Source organism: Mobula birostris, chromosome 1, assembly GCF_030028105.1.
Source record: "Mobula birostris isolate sMobBir1 chromosome 1, sMobBir1.hap1, whole genome shotgun sequence".
In the NCBI taxonomy this organism is placed as follows: domain Eukaryota; kingdom Metazoa; phylum Chordata; class Chondrichthyes; order Myliobatiformes; family Myliobatidae; genus Mobula; species Mobula birostris.
Genome location: NC_092370.1, coordinates 50,885,276 through 50,909,666, shown reverse-complemented (window position 1 = coordinate 50,909,666; position 24,391 = coordinate 50,885,276).

Below are 24,391 nucleotides of genomic sequence, written 5' to 3'. Positions count from 1 at the left end.
CGTGCCCTCTATTTCTGGATACATGCCCCCTCCCCCACCATAGGGAACATCCTTTCCATATTAAGATTTAAGGTGGATTATTAAGGTGGGAAGTCTCCAGGGTCTGATGGGATTTACCCCAGGTTTTCGAAGGAGGCAAGACATGAAATTGCTGGGGCCTTGACCAATATCTTTGTGTCCTCTCTAGCCACAGGTGAGGTCCCAGAGGACTGGTGAGTGACTAATGTTTTGCCTCTATTTAAGAAGGGAACAAGGGAAATCTTGGCATTGTAGACCAGTGAGTTTCACGTCAGTTCTTATCAGTTGTAAGGAAATTGCTAGAGAAAGTTCTTAGGTATTGGAAGAATGAGCATTTGGAAACCCATGGCCTAATTAGGGAGAACCAGCATGGTGTTGTGCATGGCAGGTCATACCTTAACGACTTGATTGAGTTTTTTGACAAGATGACAAGAGAAATTGATGAGGGTAGGGCAATGGATGTTGTCTACATGGATTTTTGAAAGACATTTGATAAATTCCCTCATGAGATATTAATCCAGAAGAATAAAATGCATGGGGCCTGCATTGAATTGGCTGTTTGGATTCAGAACTGGCGTGTGCATGGAAGACAAGTAGTGTTTAAAAGGATTTATTTGAGCTGGAGGTTTGTAATTAGTAAAGTTCAGAAGGAATCTATGCAGGGACCTCTCCTGTTTGTGATGTATATAGACCACAAGACCATAAGATATAGGAGCAGAAGTGGGCCATTCGGCCCATCGAGTCTGCTCTGCCATTCCATCATGGGCTGACCCAATTCTTCCAGTCATCCCCACTCCCCTGCTTTCACCCCATACCCTTTGATGTTCTGGCTAATCAGGAACCTATCTATCTCGGCCTTAAATACACCCAATGACTTGCTTCCACAGCCGTTCATGGCAACAAATTCCAGAGATTTACCATCCTCTGACTAAAGTAATTTCTCTGCATTTCAGTTCTAAAAGGACGTCTTTCAATCCTGAAGTCGTGCCCTCTTGTCCTAGAATCCCATACCATGGGAAATAACTTTGCCATATCTAATCTGTTCAGGCCTTTTAGCATTCTGAATATTTCTATGAGATCCCCCCTCATTCTCCTGAACTCCAGGGATTATAGCCCAAGAGCTGTCAGACGTTCCCCATATAGTAGCCCTTTCACTCCTGTAATAATTCTTGTGAATCTTCTCTGAACCCTCTCCAATGTCAGTATATCTTTTCTAAAATAAGGAGCCCAATCTACACACAATGCTCCAAGTGTGGTCTCACAGGTGCCTTATACAGCCTCAACATCACATCCCTGCTCTTATATTCTATACCTCTAGAAATGAATGGCAACATTGCATTCACTTTCTTCAACACTGACTCAACCTGGAGGTTAACCTTTAGGGTATCCTGCACAAGGACTCCCAAGTCCCTTTGCATCTCTGCATTTTGAATTTTCTCCCCATCTAAATAGTAGTCTGCCCACTTATTTCTTCCACCAAAGCACATGACCATACACTTCCAACATTGTATTTCATTTGCCACTTCTTTGCCCATTCCCTTAAACTATCTAAGTCTCTCTGCAGGCTCTCTGTTTCCTCAATGCTACCCACTCCTCCACCTATCTTTGTATTATCGGCAAATTTACCCACAAATCCATTAATCCCATAGTCCAACTCATTGACATACGTTGTAAAAAGCAATGATCCCAACAATTGGAGTTTCACTGGTAACTGTTAGCTAGCCAGTTTCTTCCCACTCTCTGTTTTCTGCTGACCAGCCAATGCTCCACCCATGCTAGTAACTTCCCTGTAATTCTATGGGCTCTTATCTTGCCAAGCAGCCTCATGTGCGGCACCTTGCCAAAGGCCTTCAGAAAATCCAAGTACACCACATCTACTGCATCTCCTTTGTCTACCCTGCTTGTAATTTCCTCAAAGAATTGCAGTATATAAATGACCTGGATGAAAATGTAGATGGCTGTGTTATTATATTTGCAAAAAATATCGAGATTGGTGGATTTGTGGATAGTTTAGAAGACTGGCAAAGAATATAGCATAATATAGAACAGGTGCAGATATGGGCTGAGATATGGCAGATGGAGTTTAACCCAGATAAATGTGAAGTGTTGCAGCTCGGGAGGGCAAATGCAAGGAGACAGTACACTGTTAAGTACAAGTCCTTAAGTGTTGCTGAGCAGAGAGATCTTGGGATTGAAGTTCATAGCTCCTTGAAAGTGGCTACACAGGTTGTTAGGTGGTTAAGAAGGCTTATGCAATGCTTGCTTTTTTAAAATCAAGGCACTGAGTTCTAAAGTCAGGAGATTTTGTTGCAACTTTATAAAACTCGGATTAGGCCACATCTGGAGTACTGCGTACAGTGCTGGTTGCCCCACTATAGGAAGGATGTTAAGGCCTTGGAGAGGGTAAAGAAGAGGTTCACCAGGATGCTGCCTGGTTTATAGGGTTTGTACTTTCACAAGATGCTGGATAAACTTGGGTTGCTTCCTCTGGAGTACCAGAGGCTGAGGGGAGACCTGACAGAGATTTACAAGATTATGAGATACATAGATTGGGCAGCGAATTTCTAGTTCCCAGGCTTGAAATGTCTATTATAGGTCATGCATTGAAGATGAGAGGAGGTAGAACTACTAGTGAGATCTATACAAATGGCATACTAACTTGAGTTGAAAATGCATACTGTTCCTTTCTTGTCACTTAGTCTAAACCACACTCAACAGAACTGTGGGGGCCAGAAAGTCTAAAGAAGAAGTATACATCATCTGCCCTTACATGCTTCATCCTTCATAGGGGTAGCTGGTTCACAGACATACAATCCATTGTGTCCTTTGACAGTGAACTGACAACCTCGCCTTCAATCAAGAAGTAAATTCCTTAGTATGTCATCCAACCTAACCATTATTCAGGGAAGGAAATATAATAGTAGTTTCAAGTTTGGGGCCATATGTCCACAGGGGAAATAAACAATGATCAATAACGAAGAAACTTGTACTATGGTACCATAATGTCATGTGATAATGCTTTACCTTTTGATAATCATTGCTCAATACAAGTGGAGAGAAATCAAGCAGAAAGGTTGTCTTCTACCTCCATCAAAAAACAGTAATTTCTCCCCAAATTAATATACTGTTTTTTTTTTCTCTCACCCACATCCATCCACAGTGAACTAGCTCACTCTGATTAAGAAATTTCATTAGTGAGGCCAGTAGTTGCCTTATAGATCTGGAGTGGAAAAAAAAACAAGATTTAACTGCATGGACTACAGATACCTGTGAGTTCATCTTTTCCCCTAAATCTAGTAGATTCTGGTTGATGATATCCTGACCAAGCTTAATGATCACTCATCTGAAGTGGCAACATTGAAGATCTAACGATCTAAACAGGTGCAATGGTTATGCAGACTTCTTTGGTTCAGGGTTATGGTGATGAGCTATACCTTGTATGGCTGATAGTATCACTGTAGAGCTTTTAAGTAGTCTGGAATTGATTTAGCCACAGTGAAAAGAGGCACTATTTTAGACAGAGCAACAAATAGGAGCATCATTTATTGATTATTCATTATGAGTAGGCCATCTGGTCTATCAAGCCTGCTGATCTGGCCATGGACTCATCTCCACCTACCTGCCTTTTCCCCATAGCCCTTAATTCCCCTACTATGCAAAATTTCTCATACTATGAAGAACACTCAACAATTCAGCAGGGTATGTATCTTCTGTGATAAAGGGCATCTCTTAGTTCATGAACACAAGAGATTCTGCAGATGCTGAAAATCTTGTGCAAACTCACAAATGCTGAAGGAGCTCAGCAAATTAGGCAGCATCTATGGAGGGAAATAACCAGTCAACGCTTCCTCACTTTTGACTGTTTATTCCCTTTCATAGATTCTACCAGATTTGCTGAGTTCCTCTAGCATTCTGTATCTTTCATTTTATGCTATGTTTCACTCTCATCCGTATTACATGGTATTCACTTTATATTTCCATCCCTTATAGCGTTATAGCCCCTACTGAATACCCAGAAAATATGCCTACGATAAATATATTGATCAGAGCCTTGTGACAAAAACTATGAAGCAAAACATTTCCCTAAAGTAACAAAGAGACAACACAAATACTTGACTTGAAGATGAGCTTCAGCACGAAACGTTGACTGTTTATTCTTTTCCATAGACGCTGTCTAATCTGCTGAGTTCCTCTAGCATTGTGTGTGTGTTGCTTTGGAATTCCAGCATCTGCAGACTTTCTCATGTTTACAACATATTTGTTTTTTTTTGTAGTTGCTGGATAGACTAAAAGACCAAGACTTTCTATTGCACAGCAAGTTCTTATTGTGTTACCTGTTTGGTTTGAGGCTAGAAACAATCCGTTATGAAATGTAGCTATTTTATTCATGCCATCACCACAAAGCCTCATTGTGATTTATTTGCATGATGTACATGGTGACAGTGATGTTCATAGGCTTGAAAACCAAATTTGATATCATTGTTATGTGTTTGAAAAGTGCGCACATGCTGAAGAAACTGAGAGGGGTTCAAATGGAAACATGGGAAGAAGGCAACCTCACTGAGGTTACATTAAAGCAGTCCTCATCAGAACTATTGCTGGGGAACCCGCCATTGAAGATAATCATGGAATGTACAGGGTGTATTGGGATGTTCAAGGTAAGACCTTCTTCATATTTCGAAATGATTATGTGTGACCAAGAATCAGGACCAGTATTAATATTATTTCTGGTGTCGTGATGTCCATTCTTGCGTGGAAGACTCACGGAACCTATTCCTTATTCTGATATACCGTTTCGATCTTTTTGTTTCTTCAAGTCTCATTGAGAATCATTGTATTAGGAGCTCCCACTGTGTAGAAGATTGTATTTGTAACTACATGTTCAAAACATGATTTTTAAAGTCATGTCAGTTAGTCCCCATTCTTATATGAAAAAGCATTTTCGCTTCAATTTCCTTGCAAGATGCAGTTGTTCACAAATGTAAAACTTTGCCTTTATATTGCCTCTATAATTTAAACTAACTCAGAATTTGATGTGGCCTGACTACCACATTCTGATTTCCTATCGGGATTTAATCCCATTAGATTTAGTGGGCTAATATAGTTTACTATGACGTCAAATTACAGAATCGAATTCCAAATGTAATTAAATCCAGGGTTAATATAGCAACCATAAAAGAAAACAAAATTGGTTTCCAAATGTTGTAATTTTAAAATTATATGAAATAAGTGCATTTTTTGCTCACTTACTGCAAGGCTGAAGAGATTGGCTCCCACGTCAGGAGATAAAAATATTGTAGGCTAATTATTCTAATACTGTGCAGGATAGATTAGAGAGACACCTGGCTCATCATTCGATATAAAGAATTAATGCATAAAAAAGTAGGAGTACAGTAATATTAAAAACAACAATATTATACCAATTTATAAAAGATTTTCTTTACTACTTCCAAAGCTTATATTCCTCCCACACATTTCATTGGTAAACTAACAGCAGCAATATACATGACAAAGTAGCAGGGCATTTATGCTATCACCTTTTGAATTAGCAAAGGTCCCATCTGAATTTCAGCTTTTTAAGTGTACTGCTAGTGGTGGCATCTGTTAGTCTCGCGAGACCATGGGTCTACGTCTGGAAGGTCTTGCTTCAGTCTGTGTTAGAATAGCTTCTGTTGTGGCTGCAGAGGCCCACATGGGAGTAACCATCTCGGCTGCATCAACTGCACTCGAAGGCGCTATCCTCCGGTGTTATCTTGGTGCTGCTTTTAAGTGTACTTGTTCATTATTAATACTCTGCAAATGAAGTAGTCTTCATTACCCTTGCACTTTGTGTCTCTAATCTCTGTATTTTGATCTGCCATTGCAAGGAATCACAAAGTGGGCAGATGAAAAGTTTCAAGATATGCTCAAAGTCTTCCTGAAAAAAATGCAACGTCCTTGCTGACTCCCCGATCCACCACCTCTCAAGGAAAACAAGTAGTGTTGCGATGGTATTGAGAATCTAGAATCAGTACTCTGGGAGCATACTGAAGCTCTTCATAACTGGCAGAAGCATACCATCTTATTAACTACACCCAGTCAGACACCTACTACCCCTTCTGTGGTAGAGTCTAAGGTTCCCATTCGGAATCAGAATCTGATTTACTATCACTGACATAAGTCCCGAAAGTTTTTGGTTTGTGGCTTCAGTAGAGTACAAAGATATACATGAAAAAAGGTTACAATAAGTTACAAAAACAAATAAATAGTACAAGATACAAACAATGAAATAATATTTAGGGTTCATGGAACATTCAAAAATCTGATGGTGAAGGAGAAGCTGTTCTTAAAATGTTGAGTATGGGTCTTCAGTCTCCTGTATCTCCTCCCCAATAGTAGCAATGGGAAGAAGGCAAGTCTTGGACGGAGAGGGTCCTTTGTGATGGGTGCTGCCTTCCTTGAGGCACCTCGATGGTGGGTAATGTTGCGCCTGTGAAAGACCTGGCATAGTATTCAACCTCTGCAGCCTGTTATGTTCTTGTGCATTGGGACCTACTTACCGGTCTGTGATGCAATCAATTGGAATGCTCTCCATCATACATCTGTAGAGATCTTCAAGAGTTTCTGGTGGTGTACCAAATCTTGTCAAACTCCTAATGAAGTAGAGTCACTGATGTGTCTTCTTCTTGATTGCATTGATGTATTGGGCCCAAGGTAGATTCTTTGAGATATTGATGCCCAGGGAAATGAACTGCTCATGCTTTCTACTGCTGACCCCTCAAAAAAGTCCGGTTAATGTTTCCCTGCCTTCCCCTTCCTGAAGTCCAAAATTGATACCTTGGTCTCACTAATATTGTGTGCTAAGTTTCGGTTGCAACACCACTTAACCAGCCAATTTACCTCAGTCCTCTAGACCTCACTGTCACTATGACTTTGCCTCAAAACTAGAGTGGAAACAAGCCATCCTCAAAAAGCAAACAATATCTTTAAAAAAAGAAAAACTTCTAGTTCCTGCTCAGATGAGTAATATTTGAGTTTGTCAAAGAATGAAATTAAATGTCTACATCACTTCTATTTGAAAAGAATGAATGGGTAGAAGTGTAAGCACTCTGTATGGCCTTATCTACACAGTTAGCTGCAAATTTTTTTTTTGACATGAAGTTGTTGTGATGCTGGTGTTTAAGAATATAGTTCATTGATTATATCTCAAAAGATATTTGTCATATCTGATCACTATCAGTTCTTTTTATTCTTAATTTAACAGAATGGGATCATGGCTCAGAAGAAATAGTATTTCTAAAGAAATGGAATCAGGTTTGATGGAGCTAAGAAACAAGGGGTGAAAAATTGGTGAGGGTTGTTTATAGGTCCCTAAGCTGCAATAGAATGCAGTATATATTTTTTTCTAACAGGACTAATGAATTAATTAAAGGTGATGTTAACTTATATATTGCACATCAAATTTGTAATGGAGGATGAACTCATGGAGGTTCTCAATTGTTGAGAAAGTAACAAGAAAATTGATTAGTTCACCATTGTTTTGGGAGATTTTAACCAGGCCAGTCGGAAAAAAAAATCACTAAGCAATTACCATCAACAGATCATTTGCTATACCAGAGGAAACAACACACTGGACCATTGTTACACCACCATCAAGAGTGCCTACCATGCTATTCCACACCCTCATTTCGGGAAGTCTGGTCAGCTGGCTGTATTTCTATCCTTGCGTATAAGCAGAGACTGAAGACTGTAGCACCAGTAGTGAGGACTAAGAAGATATGGACAAGGGAAGCACAGGGGCACCTACCAGACTGCTTTGAATCCGTGGACTGGACTGTATTCAAGGATATATCTTTGAAACTGGATGAGTATGCTGCACTTGTTACCGACTTCATTAAAAACTGTGTGGATAACTGTATGCCTACAAAGACCTAATGTACATTTCCAAAACAAAAGTCATGGATGAACCAGGAGATACATCATCTGCTGGAGGCTAGGTCTGTGGCATTCAAGTCTAGAGACCTCAGCCTGTACCAGAAAGCCAGATATGATTTGTGGAGGGCTATTTCAAGGGCAAAGAGACAATTTCGAACAAGGTTGAAGGTGACATCGGATGCACGGCAACTCTGACATGGTTTGCAAGATATTACTTCCTACAAAGCGAAACCCAATAGCATGAATGGCAGCGATGATTCACTACCAGATGACCTCAACACCTCCTATGCCCACCTTGAAAGGGAGAACACAACTACAGTTGTGAAGATCCCTGCTGCACCTGATGATCCTGTGATCTCGTCTCAGAGGCCGATGTTGGACTGTCTTTAAAGAGAGTAAACCCTCACAAGGCAAAAGGTCCCGATGGAGTAGCTGGTAAGGCTCTGAAAACCTGTGCCAACCAACTAGGGGGAGTATTCAAGGACATATTCAACCTCTCACTGCTACGTTTGAAAGTTCCCACTTGCTTCAAAAAGGTAACAGTTATACCAGTGCCTAAGAAGAATAATGTGGACTGCCTTAATGACTTTCTCCTGGTAGCACCCACATCGACGGAGATGAAATGCTTTGAGAGGTTGGTCATGACTAGACTGAACTCCTGCCTCAGCAAGGACCTGGACCCATTACAATTTGTCTATCGCCACAATAGGTCAATGACAGACACAATCTTAATGGTTCTCTCCACTGCTTTAGACCACCTGGACAACACAAACACCTATGTCAGGATGCTGTTCATCGATTATAGCTCAGCATTTAATGTCATCATTCCCACAATCCTGATTGAGAAGTTGCAGAACCTGGGTCTCTGTATCTCCCTCTGCAATTGGATACTTGACTTCCTAACCGGAAGACCACAGTCCGTGTGGATTGGTGATAACATAACCTCCTCGCTGACGATCAACACTGGTGCACCTCAGGGGTGTGTGCTTAGCCCATTGCTCTACTCTCTATATACACATGACTGCGTGGCTAGGCATAACTCAAATACCATCTATAAAATTCACTGATGATACAACTATTGTTGGTAGAATCTTAGGTGGCGAGGAGAGGGTGTACAGGAGTGAGATATGCCAACTAGTGGAGTGGTGCCGCAGCAACAACCTGGCACTCAACGTCAGTAAGATGAAAGAGCTAATTATGGACTTCAGGAAGGGTAAGACAAAGGAACACATGTCAATCTTCGAAGAGGGATCAGAAGTGGAGAGAGTGAGCAGTTTCAAGTTCCTGAGTGTCAAGATATCTGAGAACCTATCCTGGTCCCCACATATCGATGTAGTTATAAAGAAGGCAAGACAGCAGCTATGCTTCATTAAGGGTTTGAAGAGATTTGGCATGTCAACAAATACACTCAAAAACTTCTACAGATGTACGTACCGTGGAGAGCATTCTGACAGGCTGCATCACTGTCTGGCATGGAGTGTGGGCTACTGCACAGGACTGAAACAAGCTGCATCCTGAGTACTTGCCTACAAAGTACCCAGGACATCTTCAGGGAGCGGTGTCTCAGAAAGGCAGCGTCCATTATTAAGGACCTCCAGCACCCAGGGCATGCCCTTTTCTCACTGTTACCATCAGGTAGGAGATACAGAAGCCTGAAGGCACACACTCAGTGATTCAGGTTGCACTTGAATCCGACGGGGACTAATAATCTTCTGGGCAGGTTTACTAGAGCTGTTGGGAATTGTTTAAACTAATATGGTAGGAGTTAGGAAGCAATATGATAGAGCTGAGGATGAGCCAGCAAGTTTACAAGTAGATGATGGATGTTACATGGATGCAAGGAGGACAAGCCAATGAATGGGTACAAATGCAGACAGGGCAAAAGAGTTAAATTGAAGCACAAGGCAAAATTTAAAAGGGTGGAGAATACAGGAGTGAAGGTGCTGTATTTAAATACATGTAGCATTTGGAATAAGGTGGACGAACCCGTGGCACAATTACAGACTGGTTGGTATGATGTTGTGGGAATCACTGAGTCGTGGCTGAAAGAAGGCCAGAGTTGGGAGCTTAACATCAAAGGACATACTTTGTATCAAAAGGACAGGCAGGAAGGCATAGGCAGTGGTGTGATTCTGTTTGTAAGAGATGAAGTTAAATCCTTAGAAGAAGGCGACATATGGTGAGAACATGTTGAATCTTTGTGGATGGAGTTAAGAAACTGCGATGGTAAAAAAAAAATACATTATGGGGATCATACATAGATTTCCAAATAGTATTGAAGATGTGGGGTTGAGATTGCAAAGGGAATTGGAAAAGGCATGTAATAAGGGTATTTCCACATTTGTAATGGGGAACTTCAATATGCAAGGGGATTGGGAAAATTATGTTGGTGTCAGATCACAAAAGAGGGAATTTGTTGAATGCCTAAGATGGCTTTTTAAGAGCAGCTTGTGCTTGGGGAAAGGCTATCTTAGATTGGGTGTTGTGTAATAACCCAGATCTTACTAGGGAGCTTAATGTAAAGGCACCCTGAGGAGTCAGTGATCATAAAATGTTTGAGTTCAACTGCAATTGGAGAAGGAGAAGCAAAAGACACATGTAGCAGTTTCGTGATAGAATAAAGGGAATTACAGAGCATGAGAGAGGAGCTTGCCCAGTTGGATTGGAGGAGGATCTTGGCAGGGACGATGGCAGAGCAGAGATGGCTGAAGTTTCTGGGAATAGTTCACAAGGTACCGGATAGATATGTGCCACAGAAGAAGTTGTTCCCAAATGGCGGGTGTAGGCAATCCTGGCTGACAAGGGAAGTTAGGGACTGCGATAAAGCCAAGAAAAGGGCATATAAGGTAGCAAATGTGTGTGGGAATTTTGATGATTGGGATGCTTTTAAAATCTATCAAAAGACAACTAAAAAAGCTATAAGGGAAAAGATGAAACATGAGGGCAAACTGGCCGATAATATAAAGCAGGACACTAAAACATTTTTCAGTTAATATAAAACAGTAAACGGGAGGTGAGAGTTCACACTGGACCACTGTAAAATGATGCTGGTAAGTTAGTAATGGGGGACAAAGGAATGGTGAATGATCTTAATAACTACTTTGCAGTAAGCTTCACTGTGGAAGACACTAGCAGTATGTCAGAGGTCCGTGAGTGTCAAGGAGCAGGAATGAGTGCCATTGCTAGTACAAAGGAAAAAAATACTTGGTAAACTCAAAGGTCTTAAGTGGATAAGTCACCTGGACCAGGAGATTATTAAACAAAATTCAAGTGTAGCCCCCCCCTCGGCCCCCCTCAGGGTCACTCGGCTCGCTGTCGTCTAGGGGAAACAGCCCTCGGCCCCGTCAAACTGGGTAACTAGTTTGTGTGGATGCTGTGTGATGTACCCCACCCCACCCAAATAACAGACAATACACCAGATACGATTAAATAGTTTACAGTTTATAGATATTACTGGAACTATATAATTAATAGAGAATAAAATATAAAAGGAAAATAAAAGGCACCACACTTATCAAAGTTCAATCTCTTCGTGCGCAAAAAAAGTTGGAGCTCAGGACCCTTCTTCTTCACCCTGCAACCCCTGGGACCGCCTCGACCGGCCACCTGGGACCAACAACGGTGGTCGACCAGACGCTCCACAGGAATCCATCTCCGTCTCCCCTCCTCGCCGAACGCCCTGCTCGGGGTCCGACCCCATTAGCGGACATCACAGCACCTGCTCCATCCTCTGTCTCTCTCTCCTGCCTTCTGTCTCAAAACCCCGCGCATACAAATCTTCCAGATACACCAAGGTCATAACAACTATCCCAATTGGTTCATTTGTCATCATATCAATAGATAATACAAAACAAACTGCTAGCGGGAAGGACTTTCTCAGCGTTTAACAAAACAAAGAAGCATTCCTAAGTATAACATAACAAAGAAGCCATTTTTTTTAGCCTCCGCAGTAACATAAAAGACGAAACCCCCTTACACAATCATGTGGTAAATAGGAGTGATAGACAAGCCTTGATAGAGAAGTAGATATTATAAAGAAAATGGTCTAAGACGACTGACGTCTTACTATTCGGGAGGTTGAGTCTACGATAATACAGTTTCTGGACTGTATTTCTCCCATCTGAATCATCACTCATGATTCTGATAGAAGGGTTAAGTATAATATATTCAAATTTGCTGATGATCAAAAGCTTCATGACATTATGTGTTGTGTGGAGGAGATAGAGAAGTTGCAATGAATATAGACATGTTGTGAAAGGGAAAATGGAATATAATGTAGAATGATGTAAAGTCATCATTTTGATAGAAATTGAAAATTGTTGGTGCTCAGCGGGACCTATGTATATTTTTACATGAATCACCACTACAATATTCAGGCATATCAAGGAAGTAGAACACTTTGTGGAAGAGAATTTAAGTACAAGAGTTAATATATATGTCACTTCAATAGTATTGAGTTGTAGTGAGAGTGCATCTAGTAAATTGTACCCAGGTTCTAGTCTCTATCTCAAATAATGCATTTGCAATAAATGGAGTATATTGAAGTTCCAACAATTTCATAGGAGAATATGCACTATAGAGATTAAGATTCTACATGCAGGCCAATGGGACTAGAGGAAAAGTTTCGGCACAGACTAGAAGGGCCAAATGGCCTGTTTTCTGTGCTGTAGTGTTCTATGGTTCTATGGTACATACTCAGAGTTCAAAGTACAAAATATATAGTTGTATATAGTATGTATACTATATACAGCCTTGAGATTCATCTCCTTACAGGCAGCCACAAAACAAAGGAACCCAAAAGAACCCATTAAAAAAGTGGACTGTCATATACACAATATGCAGGGAAAATAAACAAATCGTGCAAACAATAAAAGTAAACAAATAACATTCGGCAGTCACAGCCAATCCTGGAGCCGGTCAGTTGCAGGCCACAGCCTCAGTTCAACACAGAACCAAGCAAAACTCACCAAGCAGCAAGCTGAACACCAGCCTGTCCTTTGCCTCTGGCCCTGACACCTTAACCTGTTCAATCTGGCCCACCGCTTAAATCAAGCAAACAGTGGGTCATTGCTTGCTCTCAGACCCAGGTCCTGGTGCTTCGATACACTCTTAGGATGCACACCTACTGTCTCAATCTGGCCTGTAATCGACCATTCCAACCTGGCCCAGTCTGATCCTGGAACAACTCTCAGATCCCATGTTGTCAACTCAGTAACTCAATCCACCAACCATCACTCACTTCCAGAAATCTGTAAACCAAGAACTAAGGTAGTTAGTAGTAAGTTAGACAGTAAAATACAATAACCTCCATCTGAATTATTGCAACTAATAAAGGTTTCCAGAAAGTTACTTACATCTAATTGGATGCAGGCTTTCTTTCCGGCACAGTAAATGGAAGGGCATTGAAGAATGCAGCAGAACAAAGGGATCTAGAAATAATGGTGCATAGCTCCCTGAAGGTGGAATCTCATGTGGATAGGATGGTGAAGAAAGCTTTTGGTATGCTGGCCTTTATTAATCAGAGCATTGAGTATAGGAGTTGGGATGTAATGTTGAAATTGTACAAGGCATTGGTAAGGACAAATTTGGAGTATTGTGTACAGTTCTGGTCACCGAATTATAGGAAAGATGTCAACAAAATAGAGAGAGTACAGAGAAGATTTACTAGAATGTTACCTGGGTTTCATCACCTAAGTTACAGAGAAAGGTTGAACAAGTTGGGTCTTTATTCTTTGGAGCATAGAAGGTTGAGGGGGGACTTGATAGAGGTATTTTAAATTATGAGGGGGATAGATAAAGTTGACGTGGAAAGGCTTTTTCCATTGAGAGTAGGGGAGATTCAAACAAGAGGACATGAGTTGAGAGTTAAAGGGAAAAAGTTTAGGGTTAACGTGAGGGGAAACTTCTTTACTCAGAGAGTGGTAGCAGTGTGGAACGAGCTTCCAGCAGAAGTGGTTGGGGCAGGTTCAATGTTGTCATTTAAAGTTAAATTGGATAGCTATATGGACAGGAAAGGAATGGAGAGTTATGGGCTTGGTGCAGGTCAGTGGGACTAGGTGAGAGTAAGAGTTCGGCACGGACTAGGAGGGCTGAGATGGCCTGTTTCTGTGCTGTAATTGTTGTATGATTATACAGAGAGCAGACTGAAGCATCAAATCTTATTGAGTCATTGACTTATACAACACAGAACTAGGCCCAATTTATCAATGCTGACATTGGTTTTGGAATTCATGTCTTAAATAAATTAAGTTAAATCTTAATTAAGTAGCAATTTAAGCCAGAGATTGGAGTGCCAATCAAGTGGATTGCTTTATGAAAACAGAAAATTTGGAATGCTTGGCAGATTAGGCAAGATTGTGCAAAGAGCAATACAGTCAATTATTTAATCCTTGAACTAAAACATTAACTCTCTTCCTCACTCCACAAATGCTGCCCACTGTGCTGAGTTATCCAGCATTTTCTGTTTATATTTTAGCCCACCAGCTACTGTGTTTTGTTTTTAGATTCCTAGCAGATTGCTTTATTTCACAGCGTCAGGACTTAGGCATTGTTGAAGCTGTACCCATCTTAGGTAGACATCACAAGTGCTAACACAGAATGAAATCCATAATTTAGTCAGTCCATGAGTCATCAACATAAACCTTTTGGGAGAAGAGGTGGTGGTGGAAATGGATGTTACTTATCATTGTCTAAATCTGTTACAAACTTAATTAACCTCAGAAGCTGAATACCTTCATAGCAAGTAGTTCTTCCCATTTACAAGCATTACAAGTGTTCATTAAATGATTCACTCGAGCAAATTTGCAGTCAAGGACACCAATTGGTATTTAGGTGAGAACAATTATAACTATAAGGACTACTCAGTGAGTTCAGAAGGGTACTTAAATACTTCCTCTTGATTCATTGAAATACTGAGTGTCAGCATCTATAAACAGTCATTGTTTCTCTCAGTCAAGGAATATACTTGGTACCCTGTTTGGAAATTGTTGCCAGATCTCATAACTCCAATGCATTTAGCATTTCAATCGACATGATTAAAGATGTAAGCACATATTTTGACTGCCATCACCATATCCAACTTCTCTGCCAAAGATACAATGTTGTAGCTGTGCATACAACAATAATTTTGAAGTACGTTAATGCACCTCTGCCCTTTAGGTTCTTCTTTAGTATATAAAGACATGGACCATTTTATGTTGTGTATCTTACTGTGCCACACCCTGTCATGTGAGATTATTCTTACATTTGCAAAGTCTTCTCAACTCCGATAGTGGTTCTGCCTGTGGGAATAGACTCATTGCACTGTCTCTGTGTATTAGTGTTATATTTCTGATACAAACTCTGCCTATACAGTAAGTCACTATTTTAAATCTTTGAACCAACTTTAGGGAACACTGATATTATTAACATTAAATCATGATTCTGAAGGGCAACCAAGCAATTGAAAGTTGATACAAGCAACATTAATTTTTGCTGAGACAGATTCTGTAAAGTAGTAACTCTATTTGTCATGACACTGCACAGGTCATTTCCTCTCCATAGATACCATGAAGGTTATCTGAGGAATGCACAGGCATAAAAACAAGAGGGCACAAAATATTTTCCAAAATACTTTCTTTCCCTTTACCTGCACAGATTTTGCTTGACCTGTTAAGTTTTTCCAGTGGTTTGCTTTTTTGCTTCACTAGCCACTAGCGACTCTCATATAGGCCAGGAATTGGTGCTGGTGCTGCCATCTGGCTGCTGGATGACTGACACTCAGATTCCCTTGATGAGCTGGTTCCACACTGCAAGGTACCAACTGGTGTGTCTGAAGTCTGGCTAAGTTGGCTTGGAAGCTCTGGCAATGAAGTGTGTGGGAATCAGAAGCCATGGGAGATAACTTGGCAACATGAGACAGGACAAGAATCTCAACCCCTACATGACCAACTGATCCGTAAAGGACCCTGACAGACAACAATATGCTCATTTGATGTTGATTAATTTCATGTCTTGCAATAGCTTTAAGAAACCTGATAAAGCTAAGGGAAGAGAACATAGCTATCAGTTCTTTAACAGCAACACTAATATCCTGCAGTGCACAGAGCTGCTGATCCTGAGATCCAGCCTCCTGATGGTTTAAGGTTAGTGCACTGGGACTAGGTCTTAGCAGAGGCAGAAACATCCTCTGTCAATTGCTGTGTTTCATAACTATTGCCATTACTAGCACAGAAAGGTGAATCACTTCCAACATGGAACTGAAGTTCTATTGTCTATACACCAGCTCCTATGAAAATATTGATACTCTGAATTCCTCCACACTCTGGACCATCATATGGAGCCAAGTACTGTACCAATCATTGTAAGTGAACCAAGAGCATGCTCCTAATGGTCCAGAGAGTGAAACTAGAACCAGATGAGGGAAAGATGATGGGCAGATATAACTGGAGCAGGGTTTTTAGGGATTGGAGGGTATATAAACGATAGGCCAAGGAATAGAAACCTAAGTGGGTAGGCGATGTGTGAATGAAGTAAGACAGGGAGGGTAACAAATCCAGGTACTGGGGTAGAATTAAGTGGAAATAGAAAAAGATGAACAAAGGGAAAGACAGCCTAGATCAGTGATTCCCAATAGGAGTGGTTATGTGTTCTAAGGGGGCATTAGGGGAAATAGTATTCGTCGGGGAATGTTCAAGTTCTTGGAGGGGGAGCAGTAAGCAGCCTACTAAGTTGAAGCACAAGACCTGACCAACCGTTAGTAGAGCGGGCACTTACAAAAAAAAGGATGAGGCACTGGAACACAGGAAGAACCACAGCTCTGCAGGTGGAGAGCACTCATCATCACAACATGTTTGAAACTCAGCAATCTCATTCCACCTTACCAACCAAACAGACATTATTGGGGATGCAACCAGAGTACCAGAAAGATCCCCTTGACTTGCAGCATGGAACGAGTTCATGCGATTTAAAGGTTGGTAAGTCAAGTACACACTCACAGCTTTCTCTACAGATCTACAGAAAACAGGTTACATAACAATGCGGTGCTGGCCGGAAATCAGTGAACTTGCTGACCCTGAGGATTCCTCTTGAGGTGTTCAAAGTGACCTCTGCTTCATATGTGCAGTCAAGAACAATCATTAAGAATGAGACCTTACATGATTGGTCAATCGCACTAACTGGCATAGTGTAAAGGTAGCTTGCCAAACACCAGCGCTATACCAACTACAATTCAGATTCTAATCTGAATTTTTGACAGCATAATTTTCACTGATGTGATCATCTTTGCCTCGCCGTTCCTTGGCGTACTGCTACCATCATTCCATCCGTGTAAACTCGCTGTCAACATCAACATCCGACAAGCATTCCCAGTTTGTGTTAATTTTTTATTTTAATTTAGCCCCATTAATGATGGATAAATACGTACAGCACGATCCTTATGAGTTTGAAGGTGGTGAATTCTAATCCTGCTAAGAAATAGAAACTAGAGAAAGTGCGTAAGTACAATGTTGTATACTTGGAGTACGGTTTTATCTTGTTCCCGTCAGATCAGCAATGCCCCATGTAATACTGTATTGTCTAATGAAGCCATGAAACCATCAAGATTGCAGGAGCACTTACGTAAAAGACACCCTGAAAAGGCTACTTATGGTATTACTCAGTTTCAGAAGATGAAAGAAACATTTGAGAACCGTTGTGCACTCAAGCCAAGAAAGATAAAATGACCTTGATAGTGGTCTCATTGCTTCTTCTAACATTTTCAAAATGATAGCAAAGTGTGGAAAACCTCATACAATTGGTGAAAGATTAATATGGCCTGCTGTATCTGAAGTGCACACCACTGTTCTCAAAATGGATACCAGTATTTTAAAATCAATTCCCCCAAGTAATAACTCTGAAGCTCATGATATTCACAAAATGAGGGAAGACATTGAGTGTCAACTATGCACAGAACTATAAAAAACAGAATTTGGGATACATTTGGATGAGTCAACTGGTGAGAAAATAAGGCATTGCTAATGGAATATGTATGGTTTATCAAAAATGGAAAATTTTATGAAAAGATTCTCTCTTGTAAAAAGTTAAAAACAACAATGGAGAATCAATCTATGATGAGCACAAAATGTATATTGAGGATAAAAGTATTCTGATGAAGAACATGATTTCTTGTACAACAGATGAAGCACTATTCTGGCTTATGAAAAATAAATTCCAAATCTGTTTGCCATCCATTGTATAATTTATTGTCAACATCTCATAGCCAAAAACTTCAGCCAGTTACTTTTTTCAAGCATGAATCTTGTAATATTTCTTATCAACAAAGTTAAAGCTCATCCATTAAATATCAGAATATTTCACCAGTTACGCCAACATAACGTTGAAGAGTTTGAATGCTTGCTTTTTCACACTAAAGTGCATTAGCTGTCAAAATGCTGCTGCTTAAAATGTTTCTTCGATTTTTTTGACCCTGTGGTTGAATCTTTTTCTCAAAGTCGACAAGAGCTTGAGAAATAAGATTGAACTTCTATGTGGAGATGTGGTATAGCTAGTTAATCTGTATGACAAGATGAATATTCTAATTATGAAACTGTAGGGTGAGAATTTCAATGCAGACTAAAAGTGCAGTGTCCACTTTTATCAGAAAATTGAAAATACATAAGCAAAACATAGGAGAATAATGTTCTCACAGTTTCCCTGCATGGAAAGTATGGTCCTCTCTTTCATAGATGGTGATTCGCAAGAGTACTGCTTACACCTGCAGTCACTGAAGAAAGATTTTCAGAATTGATTCAATGATTTGAACAATCTGGAAATTCTGGACTGGCTAATTAACCCATTTCTTTGCAAGATAGAAGAACAGGAACAGAGCTTGCATGAAGAAATTATCGAAATTCAGAATGATGAAGAAGCAAAAATGCTTTTCAACAATGTCAACTTTTGTGGTATGTGGCTAAACCGTCATATGAAATTTCCTGGTCTTTGGAGAAGAGCCAAACTGCTCTTCATTGCATTTCCATCTCCCTACCTTGTTGAAGGAGGCTTCTGTGCAATGAACCACATACTCACAAAAAGCAGAAGCTGCTTGGACATTGTTACGTGTGGAGACTTAGGGTTTTTGCTATCACAAATTGAACCAAATATTTCAACTCTTGCTAAAAACCATTAAGCTCAAGGATCACATTGATATCAAAGCTGCTGTACAGGACATAGGTACTATAAGCTAGGTTTAAAGACAAATAAAAATTTAAAGTAGAATCATCTTTCTCATGTTAGCATATGGTAGATATGTTTTTACACTGTGGGGGCACTGGAAAATATATTATGCCTAAGAGGGGCATTGGCAAGTATGAAGGTGCTTTACGGGGGCATTGGTAAGCATGAAAGTGCTTTAGGGGAGCACTAGGCTGAAAACAGGTGGGGAAACACTGGCCTAGATGAACCAGTAGAAATGGGAAACGAATATTGGTGGTGTCTCTGCTGAATGTTTATAGCTCAGATTGTATCTTGAAGTAAGCTCCAAGATTATGGAACAGTCCCATTAAAATGGCATGCTGCAGCCCAAAGGAAGTGCTGGTAGGTGGGCCTTCTGTAATCATCAACCTTTTTCACTCTTTTCAGATGTCTATTGGTCAAAAGCAGTTCAGCGGAATATGTAGTAAAGACATTGTATGCACTTGGTTAATGCAATGATATATGAAAGGTGCACTAATTGAGACTGATTGTAAAGAAACCCATGGATTCTAAGTTCAGTCCTCTAGGTAAGATCCTTTGTACTTGATAGGTAAAGTTGTGGTACTGAGCATAGGGATATTGCTACCAGATTTTAGAGAAGCTCTCTTCTTCTGATATGCGGAGGTCTTCTGCATCTAGCTTGTTCATTAGTCTTACCTCATGAGCTGTCAACCTTCTGTGTTGAAACAGACTCCTTTTAACAGAGTGTACCAGCCTCCACTCCCTGGTAACCTTCACCTGCAAAGTGTTACCATTGTAAAAGATAGTTGAATAGAAGAACAACCAGGGAAGAACAACCAGGGATAGTTGAATATTCAACAAGTTATGGAGTCATAGAAAAGTACAGCAAAGAAACAGATCCATCGGCCAGTCTAGTCCATGCCAAACCATTTAAACAGCCTACTTCCTTTGACATGCACCAGGACCATGGTCCTGCATATGCCTACTATCCATGTACCTTTCCAAAATTTTCATATACGTTGAAATCGAGCTCACGTGCACTACATGCTGGCAGCTCGTTCCACACTCTCACACCCTCTGTGAAATCAAGTCGTTTATGATTACTTAACAATATATATGTATGTAATGTATATAACCATATAATGTATATAGAATTGAGACAACATTTCTTCGAACCAGGGTGTAAAGCACAGTAGTACACATAACACACATAGCTCACGATAACTTATGAAGGTAAGGATAAAATCTACAGATGAATCACATAAATAATGAACTAAAGTGCATTAATATTAAATATTGTAATGTATGGAACAGATTAACTAGTGACACTTTGAATACAATGTGGCAGGATATCAGAAGCCTTGTGGCCTGGAGGAAGAAACAGTATCTCATTCTAACTGTTCTTTGTTTCATGCATTGTAGTCTCCTGCCTGATGGTAGAAAGTCAAAGAGGATATTGGATGGATGGGTAGGACCTTTAATAAAACTTAGGACCCTAAATCCGGATAAATGTCTGTGATGGATGGTAGAGACCCCTAAGATTCTCTCAGCTGTTCGCATGTCCTTTGTAGGGACTACTGGTCCAGTCCTTGACTGCTCCTGGAACAGATGGAGATGCAACTTATCAGCAAGCTCTCAGTAGTGCTCCTGTAAGATGCTGTAAGATGGGGTTGGGAGCCTTGCTTGCCTCAATCTTCTTAGAGAGTGGAGGCGCTACAGTGCCTTCTTGTGCAGGTAAGTGATATTAAGTGACCAGGTGATGTGAACTCCCAGGAACTTAACTCTCGCTATGGAGGAACCATGTATTCGCAGAGGGAGATGGCTCGCCTGCATCTTCCTGATGTCTAGAATAATTTCTGTGATCTTCTCCACATTCAGGTTTAGGTTGTTCTTCTCAAACCAATCCACCAGTTGCTCCACTTCCACTTAATACTCTGTCTTGTCATCGATCCTGATAAGGCCAACCACTGTTAAGAAGTTTCCCCTTATGTTACCTTTAAACTTCCCACTTTTCACCCTTAACCCATGATTTCCAGTTGTAATTCCATCCAACTTCAGTGGAAAAACTTTACATGCATTTACTTTATCTATACCCCTCATAATTTTGAATACCTCTATCAAATATTCTCTCAATCTTCTATGTTCCAAGGAATAAAGTCTTAACCTATCCATTCTTTTCTTATACCTCAGGCCATCCAGTCCCAGCAACATCCTTGTAAATTACTCTTTCCACATTATTTACATCTTTCCTGTAGGTAAGTGACCAAAACTGCACACAGTACTCCAAATTAAGCCTCACCCATATCTTATACAACTTCAACATAAGATCCCATCTCCTGAACTCAATGAAAGCCTACGTGACAAAAGCTTTTTTTATGACCTGTGATACCCCTTTCAATGAATTATGAATTAGGGACCTGTATTCCCAGAACGTTTTGTTCTACCACACTCCTCAGTTCCTTACTGTTCACTCTGTAAGACCTACCCTCGTTGGTCCTACCAAAGTGCAAAACCTTGCACTTGTATGCATTAAGTTCCATCTGCCATTTTTCCAGTAGCACAAGATCCCTCTGCAATCCATGATAGCCTTCCTCGCTGTCCACTACATCTCCAATCTTGGTATCACCTGCAAATTTGCTGATCCAATTAACTATATTGTCATCCAGATCATTGATATAGATGACAAACAACAACAGACTCAGCACCGATCCCTGTGGCACTCCACTAGTCACAGGCTTCCATTCAGAAGCCAACATCTACTACCACTCTCCGGTTTCTTCCACAAAGCCAATGTCTAATCTGATTTGCTACCTCAAATTGAATGCCAATTGATTGATCCTTCTTGACCAGCATCCCATGCGGGACCTTGTCAAATGCCTTGCTCTGTAATTGCATAGAATGGTGATCAGGTGAGTGCTGGTGTGTGGATGTGGGTGCACTAAAGCAGGTATACTGCCGAGCCTCTGTGTGAATGAATGAACAAGAATTGGCATTGACTTGTATTGTTACTTGTACCAAGATGTGGTGAAAATCTTTTGTTTGCATGTCATCAGGTCAGATCACTCATAAGTATACTGAAGAAAGAGAAAGGAAATGGAATGCAGAATGTAGTGTCACAGCTACAGCTGCAGAGAAAGTGCAGTGCAGGTAAACACTAAAGGCCATAGGAACAGTTTGTGGCAGGTGAATGAGAGAGTGAGTGTGTTTTAAGGAAAGATACTGCAGAGAACAGATCGACTTGGAGAGTAGAGCTGTTGACGTAGTACAGAAACCTTAAATTGTAGTACTCACCTTGATGAGCTTGTGAGATCATGAGTTTAATCTTGACACTTGCCACTAATGCAGGCTATACTGTATTGCTACAAGTGAAGAGCTCTGACAAACTCCTGCTAATGACACTAAAGGTAGCGTCCCCTGAACACAGTACATTGTTCCTGCAGATGAGGGGAATATGAGGGGAAACTTCCTCACTCAGAGGATTGTGAGGGTATGGAATGAGCTACCAGCACAAGTGGCACATGTGAGCTCGATTTCAACATTTCAGCAAAGTTTGGATAGGTACATCGATGGTATGTGCATGGAGGGCTATGGTCCTGGTGCAGATCGATGGAAGGAGGCAGTTTAAATGGCTTTGACATGGACTAGATGGGCCAACTGGCCTGTTTCCCTGCTGTTCATTTCTATGACTCTATGATGTAGGCTACCTGCCTCTCCAGGTCCTTCGCATTGAATCTGGGAGCATGGTCTCTGCCTTCTGGATGAAGTGGAATCACCATTCACTGCACGTGTGCCTTTAAGATTGTATTGTATAACTAAGTGCCAGCAGGTGCAAATATTGAATCAGAGTTTATCAGTACCTCCTGCTGTTTCTGAATCAACAATGCAGAATATGTAACTCCTCATTTTCACTATCACAAACCTGTCAATATACACAAGAGAGATGAACTTTCGAACTACCAGAAAGATTGAAAAAATAATTGTAAGGCCTTTGGAATAAATACAGCTTTTGGAATACATACTGTAATACTGAGAAGAGGACAATTATCTTTTAGTTCACATCACTCCCATCAGGTTTATTATAATCTGCTCTTTCTGTACTTCACGTGGAGTCATTTTATTAACAAACAGTTTTCAACTGACATTTGTCAACTACAGTTATGGATAGTAAACAATATTGTTTTGTTTTCATATCTTCCAGTCACCTTGGAAACATTAGATAGAGTAGTGGATTTGAATAATCGGGAGAAAATATATCATTGTACAGTACATCAAACCAACCAGGCTTACAATAATGATTAATTCTCCTTATGGGGTGATGCTGTAATTAAATGAGATGTTATCAGTCAATAATCATTTTAGCATTTTCCATGGTCAATATTGTAAATCTTCTTATTTTCTGAGAAATTATTATCATTGGTATTAAAAATCTCCCATTCTTAATTATGTCTCCTTTATAGAAAGTAAAATTTCCACCATTGAAAATATAACATGCACTTTCAATTACTTTTCATTGTGCAAATTAGCCAAAGCATATCAACTGTACATCAATGGTAAACCAAAAGCAAAAAAAATTACAGATGCAGAAAATCTGTAATAAGACAGGCTAAAAATACTTAGCAAGTCATGCAGTGTCTGTGCAAAGAGTAAAAAAAAATGTTTCAGTTTGATGACTTTTGCTAAGTTCAATTGTTTTCAATAATTTCTTATTGTTCTAATTGTTACTATTTTCAACAATCTTACTAGTTTTGTCATGGGTGTTTAAAAGCTCATAACCCTTGTCAGGTTCCCCCCTATTCTCATCTCCAAAGACTGTCAGTAAGTTCAGTGAGTGAGATCTTTTTGGGGCTCTAGCCTCACCAAACAGAGATGGGAAATGGAAGGTCATCTCATTTCTGTGATCAAGTAAGTGTGCCAGAACAGTGACCTACATTTGGCTTGATTCAGGATGCCAAAGATAATCCCAATATAACACAATGGGAGTTTTTACATTCGCCAATAAGACTTTCAAATTGATTTCTCAGCCACAAGACAACATTAGGGTCTTACTCTGATTATTTTTATTCAGATTGCTGACTGGAATTTCAACTGAACCTAAGCCCAAACATGAACAAGTCAGCTGTGGACATATACTTCTGACATTTTACAATTTTCACACATTAGCAAACCTTGTATCTCTGGAAAGAAATTGCTTTTGTAGAGTGGGAGGATGGGCTGGAGAATTGATCTGTCAAGCAAGTGCAATAATATTTTACAAAACGTTTATAAGTGAAAAAAATGAATGCAGGTCTAT